Source organism: Trifolium pratense, linkage group LG7, assembly GCF_020283565.1.
Source record: "Trifolium pratense cultivar HEN17-A07 linkage group LG7, ARS_RC_1.1, whole genome shotgun sequence".
NCBI classification, from domain to species: Eukaryota; Viridiplantae; Streptophyta; class Magnoliopsida; order Fabales; family Fabaceae; genus Trifolium; species Trifolium pratense.
The window spans coordinates 36845406-36855818 of NC_060065.1; the positions used below are offsets into that span (position 1 = coordinate 36845406).

General features: G+C 30.1%; 1 pseudogene; it reads left to right on the plus strand.

Annotated features, from left to right (window-relative positions):
- On the plus strand, positions 1–4281 carry LOC123900000 (annotated as a pseudogene).
- Positions 4282–10413: the final 6132 nt, after the last annotated feature.

Here is a 10413-nt window from a genome sequence, read left to right on the forward strand (position 1 = left end):
ATCATTGTTATTAGATTATTATCATAGTCATGGAGTCATGTGATGCAACAGAGATTTTCAAATCAGCTAAAAAAATACCAAAACACATTTTCCTCTTTCCCCTCACAGCACTCATCCTTGTCTTACTTCTTCCTATCCTTATTCACTTCAATCAAACATCTTCAAAACTACTTCACACAACAACTGTTGTTGAAACATGTAACAATTTATTTTCAGGAAAATGGATTCCTTATCTAGAACAACCTTATTACAACCAAACATGTCCTTTTATAACTGAGAAACAAAACTGTCTTATTCATGGAAGACCAGACAGTGATTTTCTTAAATGGAGATGGAAGCCTGATGATTGTGAACTTCCTTTGTTTGATGCTAAACTGTTCTTCAAGATTGTTAGGGGAAAGTCAATGGCTTTTGTTGGTGATTCAATTGGGAGAAATCAGATGGAATCATTGCTCTGCCTCTTAAATTCTGTAAGTTTTTTATTTAATTTAATTGATTTTTTAATTAATTTTTTTTGCTTATTTAATTTTTCTTCAATATAATCCACTTGAGTTGGTGAAATGACGTTGGTTTGGGTTCTTGGACTATGTTTCTCTCAAGTAAGTTCGATTTTTTTTAGTGTCAATTTCGGTGAGCTAGTTTATAAAGTGAAAAAAACTTTGGCTTTAATTGACACCCCGCAAGTGAGCGGTGAAATTGGTCAATTTGGATTAGTCGGTCTTTGGACGGGATACCGATTTTTAAAAAGATAAAAATTTCTTCAATATTAGTAGTTTGCTAGTTTGATTTTTTTTGTCATATATTTTTTTTTTTGACAATGATATATTATAATATAATATTTTTTTTTTTTTGGTTTATTTGATTTTTCCTCAATAGTCAACACAGTATTAGTTTGGTTGATTGAAATTTTTGTCACATATAATAACTTTTTTTGACAATGATGTATTATAATAATTGAGTAAGAAAAGAAAAAGTCTCTTTTCAAATGCTACTAACTTCATTTTTTTTATTGGTTATAATATTTTATTTAAAGGTAGAAAAAATAAGAGGAAGAATCAAATCTATTAGATGAAAAGTAGTACCCTCTCATAGACAAAAAAATATTGGCTTTTAGGTATACTCACTCACATGATGAATAAACAATAAGACAATAGTACTATATTAGAAGAAATCGTGGACCTACCTAATCTTTGATTTTTTCACACTTGAAATTTTTATTTGAAGAGATTGGGTTTCTTGAAGGTTGCGGATTGTATGAAGCCAAAACTGTATGTAGTCATGTAATTAAATAATTTTTTTTAATCTGAATTGTCTGATTATAATCAGACGACTATATTTATCCTAATTGCATGACTGCATATAATGTAATCCGAATCCTTTCGTAAAGCCTGACTTGAGAATTTGGAAGAGGACAAGGGTTTTGGGAGATTTGGTTTCGGTCTTGTAAGTGTGACGTGGTTATAGTTGTTAGTTGTCCGACTTAAATGAATCAACAATTAAGTTTATTGTATTTCATTTATGAATTGTATAATATAAACCGTCAAATTTAAAATAAATTGGATGAACTAAAATTGTGTTAAATTTGCAATGTAGCAACTCCAAGGCCAATTTTTATAGATAATGAAGAGAGAGTATTATAACACCATAGAAAATATTTGAAATTTTATCTAAACCATATGAAATCTTTCAAAATCCCAATCCCATTATAATACAATTTTTGAGTTCTTTATATTATGAAGATTTTAGATTATGAAAGAAAATAAATTAATCATTCAAATTAGAGGACTATCATTCTTTCAATTTTTTATTATCCACTTTTTTTTACCAAAAAGATCCCTTCTAATCTCTTAAACAAAGCATGAATTTTTTAACTTTGTTGTAATTCTAGAGTAGGATTTGAATCTAGTAGTCAAATTTGAAAGGGACTCAAATTTTATATCCAAAACCTATAAAAAAAAAATTATATCCAAATTCTCTAGATATTGTGCATTTTATTATTATACTAGTATTTGAACTGTGCAATGCACGTGGAGATAACAAAGTGGAGTTGAGTAAAATTGGGAACCATTATTAATCAACGTCGGTGCAATTGTTTTGTAAACTCCATATACTATCCTAATTTTTTATTCCAATGACACTGTTTTCTTTGTTGGGTTGAAAACAACCTCCACTACTTAACATCATTACAAGTTCAGCATTTTTTTTTTTGGCTTTCGCACTGGTTCCGACCCACCAAAGGTGGACGACTAATCCAGCTCGTGCGTAGAGGCATGCGCACTGGCCAAGCGTTGTTCCCCCTGGGAATCGAACCCGGTATTCCCCGGGTACGTCCTTAGAAGGAGCTCCTTGCCACTTGAGCCCAATCAACTTGGTTACAAGTTCAGCATTTTCCTAAATAAAAAGCAGCTTTATTTCATAATACTATACATTAATTAATATTATAAATTAAATATAAGCTAAAGTCAATTTGTATTTAGTCTAAATTTAGGCCAAACTCAATTTGATTTTTTTGCTCATATTTAAAACTAGAGGGAGTAGAATATTATACTATCTATGTTTCTTATTATAAACACGTTTTTAAATTTATTGAACAGCCGATCTATATGATAAACCAGATTCATCGATTATTTAAAATACTTGAAATTTTGCATATAATAAGCAACTGAGGGAGTAGATTATTTTAATACGTGTTATGTGTTGTTTAGCATTTGTTTTGGGAATTGAGTTACTGAAGTTTCCTAGAGATCACTTTTGGATATGGATTCAGTGAATTCACAAATATACTGACTGCAGTGCAGTCGGCCGCATATAACCGTCCGATCAAAATTGGACGGTTCAGATTTTATAATTAAAATCTGACCTTAAAATCTGAGCCGTCTGATCTTGATCAGACGGTCCAAATCTACTGACTGCATGCAGTCGACTTCACATAATCCAAATCCATCAGTTTTTCTATTAGATGCATAGTGTTAATTAGTGTTCTCAATATTCAAAGAAATATTCCTAACCAAAGTTTTTTATTTTTATTTTAAAAAGTTGAGTGCCACGTTAATAAATGATTTCATTTTAACATAAATTTTGAAAGAAATTAGGGAGGTAACTACCAAATCACAAAGTAGAAGAAATCGATTGATTATATTTTCTCATCATTGTGTTATTTAGTTAGTACTAGTTGACAATTTGCTCTGAACAATGCTATTGCCTTCCAAGTTATTCCATCTTGTATATTATCTTCAACATTCAATGAGTGATTTAAATTTCTTTCTTTCACTATCATATTTTATTTTCATTCCCAATTCTGCTGCCAAAATAAAACTTAATTTAATGGCATTCTTTCAGGTTGCTCGCCCTGAGGACATTACAACTAAATATGTATCAAATGAAGAAGGCCTAACCTATTACAAATGGTGGTACTATGCTGATTATAATTTCACCATTTCAATGTTATGGTCACCCTTTCTAGTAAAATCCTCTAAATCTTACATCTACAATACTTCTAATTTCTACAATCCCGAAAGTCTTTATCTAGATGAACCGGATACAGCATGGACAAGTCGAATTGAAAATTACGACTATGTAATTTTCTCTGGTGGACAATGGTTTTTCCGACCATTCACATTCTATGAAAATGGTACGGTTGTTGGATGTCAGAAATGCAACAACTCAATAGAACTCAATTTTTACGGATACAAGAAAGCATATAGAACAGCTTTCAAAACTATTATGAATCTTGAACGGTTCAAAGGGTTGGCATTTTTGGTGACGCATTCTCCAAATCATTTCGAGAATGGTGAATGGAATAAAGGTGGAGGTTGTAATAGAACACAACCTTTTAGTAATGAACAAAAATGGGATGTGCATCCATATGGTCTAGAGATCATACATCAAATACAATTGGATGAATTGAGTGCAGCAAAGACGGATGCAGGGGAGAAAGGTTCGCGTTTTGGCTTGATTGATATAACAGATGCGATGTTGATGAGGCCGGATGGACATCCCAACAGATTTGGGCATGCGTCGAATAAAAATTCGAGTATTAATGATTGTGTTCATTGGTGTATGCCGGGGCCTGTTGATACTATAAATGAGATTTTTCTCTATATGATGATGAGAATGAAATTGTGATAGATGTTCTTATTTTTTGTTTCAAAATGTATACTTTTGTTTTGGAATATAGATTTTCTTAAACAATGTATTTGAACAAAGGTGTTAGTGTTTCTCTATGAAGAATTGCTAATTCAATATTAGGCAGATAATGATAATATTTAGTAAAGTTTAGAAGTCTACATCCAGATGATTACAAATTTATTCAAAATCATACATTTGGATCTACAAATTTTGATAGTTTTTTAGATGAAACATGACCGAAAACAATTTAATCCAATAAGTTGCCATGGAAATGTTTTTTGTGATATCATCTCTCATAACATTTACATTTATTCTGTTTTAGATAGTGCATATCTCAGGATTCGTAATCGGTTTTTCACGATTTGAATTTTCTAAAATAGAGCTGGGGAGGGGGGGGACAAATCTTTGAGGTGAAGTTTGTAAAGCGTCAAACGAATTCGGTTGCTCATAAGTTAGCGTGGGCGGCTAATTCTTGGGTCAGTCGCTGTGTTTTTTTTTCGATTCCTTTTATATTGAATACCAATTGATAAATGAAATGAGTTAAAAAAAAAAAATAACGTAGTAAATTAGAAATTTCTATTTTTGTACTAAAAAAGAAATTGCTATTTCAAAAAAATAAAAATTAACGGAGTAAATTAGAAATATGATGTATTTATAATGTTTATTTTTAATTTATTGATTAATAGTTGATATTATTCAATTAACACTAAAGTTAATCGTTCTTTTTGGAGAAGTTGGATCTGGTTCCATAACCGGTAACTCAGTTATTAACTACTAAAGATATTATTAGAAGATTGAGGTTCGAACCCGAATTTTCTATTTCTCTATATTTATAGTATGTGTCTAGCCACAAATTGTACTAGACAAAAATAAAGTAGCACCAGTCTCCCCCAATAGTTAAAAAAAAAAAACCAATACAACCGTATATTTCGTGGGCTTGGGTCTTATAAAATCCGACTATTTAGAGCGGGAGTTACTTTTGCCGCCTTACTGGTTACTCAAATATTGTCCACTACTTAAGTAGCGGACGGTTTTTTTCCCAAAATTTCTGATTTTTACATATCCACTACTTAAATAGCGGATGTAGTAATCAGTAGGTGGCAAAAGTAACTCTCATTTAGAACACCATGAGGGTTAGGTCACGATAGGTTGGGCTGTGGCCTGTGGGCTGGGGGACACATACAGGTCTACTCCATTAATACCCTTCATGTCATTTTTTTTCACACATCTCAATAGTTTTTTAGTAGTTAGACAAAATAATAACAGTAGAAGTTTGAACTCACGTATAACTATATATAAGTAGAAGTTCGAACTCTGATCGCGATATTTGACCTAATAATTTTGAATTTTTTTTATCAATTGAGATAGAATTTGGGTACTCATGCTAGTGTACTTCTTGTCTATAATATGGTTTCACGGAAATGCTAACGACCGTCCTTGTCATATTTGTTAAAGAAACAAAAAAAAGTAAGATCATTTCAAAAATAATGTATTTAATATCTTAAAATTTTAAAAAGAAATATTTAATACAAATTTTTTTACTTTCATTTCTTTTCATTTCCTTAATTAATGTCTGAAAAATACTTAGTTAACATGACTTATTATAAACACGGTTCATTATGATTGAATTTCTTGTAAGTTTGACAAAAGTATATTTTGTTGTTATTTTTTTATTGACGAAATGACAAAGTTATTGAAAACTCATACACATAAAGTGGAGAGTGACCGGAGTTCGAACTCCAGTCATGACATCCAACACTAGCAATTTCGGCATTTTTGCCAGTTGTCGATTTTGATTTTGCCTAAACAATGTAATGAAAAATAAGGGTTAATTGTACTTTTGATCTCCTATTTTATTAAATTTACAAAAGTAGTCCGACTATTTTAAAATCAAACTTTTTGGTCGTTCTATTTTCGTATTTGTTGCAATTTTGGTCTCAATCCATATATTTCCTCTAAAAATGTTAATTTTTGACGTACTGAAAAAAATAATTTATTTTCTTCAACATTAAAATTATAAATTAAATATCACATTTGAGACTAAAATTCACTTTTTTGGCATCAAAAGTGACCACAATATTTAAGACAAAAAATATGACTTAGGACTATTTTCTTGAATTTAATAAAATAGAGGACAACTTTTTTTGTCAGTTTGCTCAGGGCATCGAAATAGATATTTACTTAGATTTTATTAAAATCAAACCCCTAGTCCTTTGAGAATTAATCAACTAAATTTTTAATTATTATGGTAACATCAAAGGTTATAAATAAATCAGTACGTAGTACAAGGAATTCATATATTTTTGAAATAGCTTACTGAAAAGTGGGTCAAGGAATTAATGTTAAATAATATCATTGACTTCTCAATTAAACCAAATAAGATACATGGGGGAGATCTCTTCAAAATATTATACACACGTAATTGAAAAGTTCTCATCCCCTTCAACACTCTTTTTTTTTTTTTTGTGATAACCTTCAACACTCTTTTATTTCATTTAAATTACATTTTCCTCGTGCAATTTTTGTTTTTTATGTTTTTTTTTTTTTTTTTTTTGCTTTTTGCATGAATAAAAATATAAAATGAAGTGGTAAAATAGTGTTGGGAGAAAGGAGGTGGAAAGAGAATTTTTCCAATAATCAAGTTGATCCAAAATACAGGGTTGGCTCAACACTTGCTTACGAAGGCCTCAAACAAACATTAAAGAAAGTCATTGAAAAAAATTAAGATCTTTGTAATATTATTTTTTTTTTGGAAAAAACTAACATATACCCTACAGACACATGTTTAATGATTAAAAAAAGGCTTAATTAGTAAAATGGTCCCTTAAAGACATTTTTGGTTTTAGATTGGTCCCTTAAAGAAAAAAATGTTCAAATAGGTCTCTTAAAGAAAAAAAAGTCCGAATAGGTCCCTTAAAGACATCTCCGTTAATCAGTTTGGTCCCTAAAAAGAGGTCTAAATAGGACCAAACTGATTAACGGATATGTCTTTAAGGGACCTATTCAGACTTTTTTTTTTCTTTAAGGGACCTATTTGGACCTTTTTTTCTTTAAGGGACCAATCTGAAACCAAAAATATCTTTAAGGGACTATTTAACTAATTAAGCCTTCAAAAAATGAAATATTGATGGTAGTTATGGTTGGCTCCGAAGGAATACTGGTGGTGGTAAATACTGATGGGGCAAAGCAAGGTGATGGTAGTTGTGGTTGCGGCGGTCTCATTAGAAGAAAAAGTAGTGAGTGACTTGGTGGTTTTGCCAAGGTTTGGGTTTGTAGTGTCTTGATGGTTGAGATGTGGGATGCCTTTGAAGGTATTTATTATGCTCGGAGGAAAGGCTTTAGAAATTTAGAGTTGTGTGTTGACTCTTGTTGTGAATATGTTGCACTACAATGAAGGAGTGTGCATTTACGGTGGGAGCTTATGTAAGAAAATAAGAAGATTATATTACAACTTGATTGGAAGTGCTTTGTACGTATATCATGCATACGAGAAATGTTATCTAGACACAATTTTTGAGACAAAAATATAATATTTAGGGACAATTTTGTCATTTTATATCCTTCTCTCTTCCATCATTATTATTTCTTCTTTATCAATTTGTATTTTTTATTAAGAAAATGACATAATTATCCCTAGATGTTGTATTTTTATCTCAAAAATATGTCTAAATAACATTTCTCATGAAGTTAATAATTGTGCAAATGCATTAACACATATATAGGATGTGATATGAGTTCTACTACTGTGATGTTTTATGAGTTTTTTTTCGACTCAAATTATTTATTTAATGTTTAGGATATGTTTGGGAGGAATGTTCCCAGATTAATTTGGTTGTAAGCTTTCATCTTTTGAACTTAGCCCTCCATTTTATCAAAGAAAATATTTTGATTATGTAATTGGTTATATTTTTTTGAAAAGGGTTGGACAATTTTTATTACAAACAAGCCATTCATTGTAGAATGGATGAAGTAACTTTTATGTGTTATACACTCCAAAGAAAAAGTATATTTTTTTACAATATGATAAAGTAAAGCAAATTGATGCTTCCGTGGTAAAAATATTTAAAAAAGGAAAAGAAGAAAGACTAATTAAATGAGTTGGAAATGAAATGAGATCACTTTCCAATTAATATTATAAAAGATTCATTTAGAAAAGAAAGGTTGATCTAAGCACTAGAGATAATTAGCTTAATTAAATTAGTGTTTTATTGAGTTGAATGTTGAGAATGGTACTTGTAAATATTCTGACGTTCAAATCAGTATAATAGAAAAAATAAATTTTAAGTGGAAAAATGTATACCTAGGTTTTGCTATGAAAATGAGAGATTAACCTATTATATTGAATTCTTATGAAAATGAGTCTATGAAGAATTCGACTTTGGATTGGTCCATAATAAGAGATTAAGAGTTAAGATCCTCTTTATTTTTCTCTTTATTACTATAGTTTTAAAGAATTTTAAAATATATATTAAATAATTGAAACTACCAAATATCTCATTATTGTACTTATATTCATAAAATTTTAGTATTGACAAAAATGGAGAGAATTTTGATTTTCATAACCAATGACATACTGAATTATTAAAATTTAGATACGTACTAAAAAGTTGAAATCTTCTCTCTCTTTTTTTTCCCCCCACTCAATCTATTGCTATAGTTGTCTTTGTGAGTATAATACAGTTAGAAGGAATATTGCAAGTAATATATGGTGACCAGAATTTAAACCCTAATACTTTCATTTATCCATCTTAAAAAAAATAAAGTTCTAACAAGTAAATAGGAAAGATTTTGCTCCGTAGTAAAAGAGAATCGGACCCATAACCAAAACTTTTAATTGATGGAAAAGGGTGCAAACAAATCCATTGGAGCCTAGAAAGTTGGCTTTTGGTTTGAAAAGTACCAAATTCATTTAGCAGCATGCAACTTTAGGAATCATATATCCACTCAATTTGCATGTTGCTTACTCAATCTTGATTTGTGACCTACCTACTTAATATTTTGCTTTATTAAAAGCCGCAAAAAGTCATGCCTAGATCACACTTATTTGGATGTACCCTAATTCATTTGATTAGTGATGCATGCATCCAATACCACTCTCTGATTGCAAAAAACCAAATCAGTGTCATGCAAAAGTTAATATTTCTTAGCAAAAATTTATTTATACTTTAATGTATCATAGTTTCCTAAAAGGGACATATTCCCATTTAAGCTGGAGCGATACGTAAATACTTCAATCAAGATATTATGTTTAAGTGGTTAACAAATTCCAATGAATTGTTGAAAAAATCCGAGTTTGATACCTTGTAGGAATAATTCTTGATCCGATTTTACTTATCTCGCTATCGATTATTAAGACCCTCTTTTCCTGAGAATCAGAAGATCGAAAGAAAGAAAGAAAAAAAAAACGCAAGTACTTCTCCTCAAGAGGCCAAATTTTTAAAATATCAACCATCAATTTGTGCATATTTATTACAAATTTTAAGGGCTTGATAATAACTCTTACAAAAGTACAATTTTTCAGTAATTTAGTACTCTCTCCTAACTTAATTATAACCGAAAGTCAAAATATATTTGATTATAGTTGCCGATTTACAACATCCAAACAAAGAATTAATCTATTTCTTAATTTTAATTATGAGCATCTTCTTAGCTACACCTAGCAAATATCAATTTCTTCAAAGCTTCACAACTGTACATTTCCCATATAGAGTTTTGTGCATACTTTGTTGCTCCTTATAGAGTAAACCATTGCATTAAGTCATTTCCGTCTCAATTCAAAAAAGAAAACTTAATATACGACATATGCCTTTAATCATGCTCTTTAACTATTTTTAAAAAAACCAATTAGAGAAAAGGAAATGCAGTACATTCTTACTTCCTCTAATCTTTATTATTAAAACAAAGTTTACTTAGTTCATATAGAAAATAAATTTTAATTAAGACTAAAAAGAGTTTAGATGTTCTAACTCATCTGACAAAAAAAATACCAAAATTATTAGACGTGCCAAACATCACCACCAAAATTCGAACTCCAATTTCCTGATTTATATATTTGAGTTTATAATAATTTTGTGATTATATTTTACCAAAAAACCAAAAAGAGTATGCAAAAGTACATGCATTCCTTTTCGACTAACTTTCTAGTTTGACACTTTACAAGCTATCTATCTGGATTAGGCCCACATGGTGGACAATTCACCACCATATGATGATGACGTAGACTAACTCAAATTCCGTTTGGACAAAAAAAAATGAAGTGATAACTCTAGAATAAGAGTTTTTATT